This window comes from Cupressus sempervirens, chromosome 2, assembly GCF_028749045.1.
Source record: "Cupressus sempervirens isolate cs-2001-9-10 chromosome 2, ASM2874904v1, whole genome shotgun sequence".
Classification (NCBI taxonomy): Eukaryota; Viridiplantae; Streptophyta; class Pinopsida; order Cupressales; family Cupressaceae; genus Cupressus; species Cupressus sempervirens.
This window is the reverse complement of record NC_143119.1, coordinates 349,690,511-349,695,209: the sequence shown is the minus strand read 5'-3', so window position 1 is coordinate 349,695,209 and position 4,699 is coordinate 349,690,511.

Genomic DNA, 4,699 nt, shown 5'->3' with positions numbered 1-4,699 from the left:
ACATCCAAGGAGGAATGTTATTGTTAATAACAAAAATAGGCCATACTGAGTAAACATATCTCATATCTCTATATGGATTGAAATCGTCTGCCGCCAATGAAAGTTTCAGATTACGACATTCTTCTTTAAAGTGTGACCATGTTTCTTCTATCTCTTTAAATGCAGAACCATCGGTAGGCATTCACATAATGTCATCCTGACTTCTATTGTGTGCATGGTAATCCATAAATTGTGCCAAGCTAGCACACTTGAATAACCATTCAAAACGTGGAATAATGGGAATGTATCGAAGAACCTTGTGAGGCACTTTTTTTGTTATTTGATATGATCGATATCTACTAACATGACAATCAGGGCACTGTTGCAAATTCATGTTGTTTATGATATAGAATGTGATCATTGGGACATGCATGTATTGTCTGATACTTCATTCCAATCTGATCCATAATGTTAGATAATTTTCGGTATGAACGAGGCAAAATGTTTGATGGTGGTAACAAAAACTCACTAATCAACCTACAACAACAAATATGCATTGTTAATATAATGAATAGTAATTGTATGCTAACATTGAAGATGACAAAAATCATGTACCTTAGCATACGTGACATTGCTACATTAGATATACTATTCATAACTTTTAAGTTCACCAACAACACTATAGCTGACAATAGAGTTGTTTGGGAGCCTTCGTATAAGGGCTTGTGTGCCTTCTCAAGTAAAGGTATGTCAAGACCATCTTCATCATTATCATCAGATTTGCTAGTACCATCATTATGAGCCTCTTCATCACCTGCCCCAATACCATCTTCTTCAATCATGTCCTCTAGCACATTATCATCTTCTTCAATGGGAGTGTTATCCTTAGCTTGGATATTCACACCTCCATGTTCCTCTAGTAGGAAATCCACATTTAGCAATGGACAAAAATTGTGGCCCCCTTCAACATGACCATATTCCCTACAATGACTCTGGGCCATTGTGATTAGAATTCTTCGATTCTTTAAGCCCTTACACTTTTTGCAAGGACAATAACATTTATCAGGTTTTCTCTGAAACTAAGCCCACAATGCAGCCATTGTCTCATTATTTTGTTTTGGGTTCATATTGTCAGGCGTGGTCTTTCTTCACGGGAAAATATACCTGCAAATAAATTGGAACATGAAGATGACTAAAAGATTGAAACATATTAATGCAATCTTCAATCAAGAACATGTGAGCTCAAAAGATGGGTAAATCTCAAAAACTCGTGAGCCTAAGATCATTACAATTTCAGCCATGAAATAATTGCAATTGAAATTTGTTGAAAAATAGGCCTAAGTGAGTTGGCCTAAGGGTCAAAAGAAGAATTCAGATTTCACTTAATTACAAATCAATTAGCTTATGCAAGTTTGGCCTCATGGTGGTTGTACAATTTTAAAAAACTTAATCCTTAGACCATTTGGGCTAACATTAAGGGATGTGAATTTAGGACTCAAACGTCTATAAAGGTTGGATGTTGAAATTCTTTGGAACATCAACCCTTCCAAGCACTTCTTGATCCTTACAATGGATCCAACACCTTCTCTTGGTCCAATATTGACCTTCTATGCAAGAAAATATACCCCTCATGTGGATGGAATCTCCCAACTCATAACTGTCCCATTCACCTAGTGACCCTCAAATAGCACCCTGTCACATTCAAAGATCTTTGTCTCTAATCTCCCTACATATCTCTGCACAAAATCATATCAACTAGGTGCATAATAAATTAGCAACCCCTCTTCCATGATTTACATATACAATACAGCAGTGGGAGGGGTCAAATTCATTGAGTTTGCCTCAAACAGTCAAGTTCTGTCACGTGACAATGACAGTCTCTTATTACCTATGCAAAATCCTTTACAAATGACTTTTCACAAATAAAATCAACTTACAAAATAACCTTCTCAATCATTTTCATATTCAAAGAAAAGCTTTGAAGTGAAATAAAGCTTGCACCAATTGAAAACAACCAAATTGCATAGTCACTGTTCTGTGACAGTTTTAACAGTGAAATACATAGTTTTTTTATTGATTTTCCAGGGCTATCACATTAAAATCTCCTCAACACCTTTACACATTCATCTATCATGTTCATATAAGCTTCTTTTTTTCCTTTTTCAAATTGCCTAACTCCCTAAAACCGACCCAATTCCCTTTAACTATCTTGGGACAGTTTAGAACAATTTTTAATATCTTTAATAATAGTCCTTTATGATAACTTTGGGCTTTAGGACTCAATTCTTGTGACATTTTTGAGACTAATTGACCTTTCTAATGCTTAAAAGACTCATAAACCTTCACTTAATCCCATGACTCTACCATAGTGCCATATGTGGTTTGTTTGGCAACATTTTGACATATTTTCAAATTACATTGCATTTATTTGCATTTGATATGCATTTTATGACTCTTTGACCCCATCTATCAACCTAGTACATTCTAGGACTCCCTTTGCCCATGACATTTTACTACATTACATAAATGACCCTTGTCCTTTCATCTTGATGCTAGGAATGGCTTACAACTTGAACTTTAATGATTACAAACATATCAAAAAGGACCTTCACAGGGTCTTATTACATCAAATCCCACAGAATAACCCTACAATTCTGCAATAAGGCACATAACTTGTTGAAGGTTTTGATTTTTGGTTTCAACTAGGTTTCACTTAATATAAATGGGTATAACACCCTCACTAAACATTTTACAAATAGGCAGCAAGCTAAGGGGGCTTGACTGCAGGGAAAATTCAATGGTTTAATATGCTTTAGCCAAAGTAGTAACATGCCAAGAAGTTACAAGGAATGGTTCACAAGATGCCAATGCTGAACCTTCTACAAACAAGGTAGCAAACCAAGTAGTTTTGATTGAGAGGAAAACTCAATGGATATGCACATTCGAGAAACAACAGTGCTAGCATGAGTGACCTCCAAAGAAGCGTTTGTACTTCACCCCTACTACTCATGAGATTTGTCTCAATAAATACAATTCAATACTTCACAACAATATGACTTATATGAAAATCCACACCATTATTTTCCCTTTTTCTGAATTTACTTTATAAAATATTTCTTTTAAGATGCAGTGAGGGGACACTTTCATTTCTAGTCTTTTTCAAAGCAAGGCTACCATGTTGTGCACAATTTGTTCATTGCAACATTTAAAAGAAAATAAAAGGAGCTCAAAGTCACTCAAAGATGGTTCTAGGATTCTTGGAAAAATATTACACTCTAGAAATTGATATTTTCTTAATATTAATATCAAATTAAGGCTCTTCTTAGAAATCATATTCCTCTCCTTTGCATGCCTACCATATAGTAATAAGAGAAATAATACTCTCGTATACAATGTATACAAAAATTGATCTTCTCACTTTAATCATTTGTATACTTCAAGAGGTTTCTTGACATGGGCCATAAATCATCACATTGCAACCTAGAGCATAATAATGTCATCAGCATTCTAAAGCAAGATTATTGCAAGACCAAACTTGCTCGTGCTTTATTCGACTTGTAGCTATCTTTCCTATATATTACTTATAAATTGAATATTTTTTACATTTCCAAAGTGTCTCCATACTTCAAGAGATTTCTTGACATTAGCCATAAAGCATTTAAGATACACATCAAAGCCTAGTCATATCATCAGCATCAAAAAGGGGGAACCGCTGCAAGAATAAAGTTACTCGTACTTGTTATGACTTGGGAGCTACCCTACGTATAGTTTATGAAATTGATTTTTTTCATATCTAAGTCCCTCCAAATTATCCTATACTATAAAAAATTAGTGCTAATGACGAGCCTTATATGCTCTTTAAAATTAAGCTCTCGGGTATTGTTCAACTTCTTAGAATTCTTGAAGCTAGTACTTTCATCCTATGGTCAGAGGCCCATGAGATAAAAATAGTAGCAACTTTAGGACTATCAAATACAAAAATTTAATATTTTTTAAGCTTATGCTTTGATATGAACAAGATCTGAACAATGATAAATACATTTTGAACAAAGAAATCTATTGTATGAATGTGATAATGTAGTTTTTGGATAATATTATTACTATATTTAATTTTGAGCGATTGTATTATATGAAGATGCTTTCATGAATAAAATAAGTGTTAATTGGCGAATTTTCTTCTATTGAGTGTAATCAGAGCTATCTCGAGAGGGCCCACTTGAGGTAGATCTCTGCCCTATTTTCCATTATGCATTATAGTGTAATAGTTTGATAATGGCTTTTGATAGAATCCATTGAAGGTCATTGTTTAAGTTATGTGACTATGTTCCTATAGCCTAGACTAGTATTGGTGGATTAGTTATTGTAGGTGTTTGATTCATTCTCAGTAAAATGCATGTAGTGTTTCAATTCTATTTATTATTATGATAGTGAATAGTTACTACAGAATTTTATGTTCCATGAAGTAATGGTTTTAGAAATTAGTAAGTAGTTACTTTACCACACTCTTTGTTTTAGTAGTTAGATGGATGTTTTAATGGAATGATGATGCATAAATTATGCTAGCCCATTTCAAGTATACAATCCTAGATTGACAAGTCAAATGTGAACCATTACCAAGAGAGGTTACTCAAGTATAGAATTTACTTGGAGGTTATAGGGTAAAATTTATTTAATCATGAATTGTTAATAGAAGTCTACACTGATAACTATAGTGGATCTT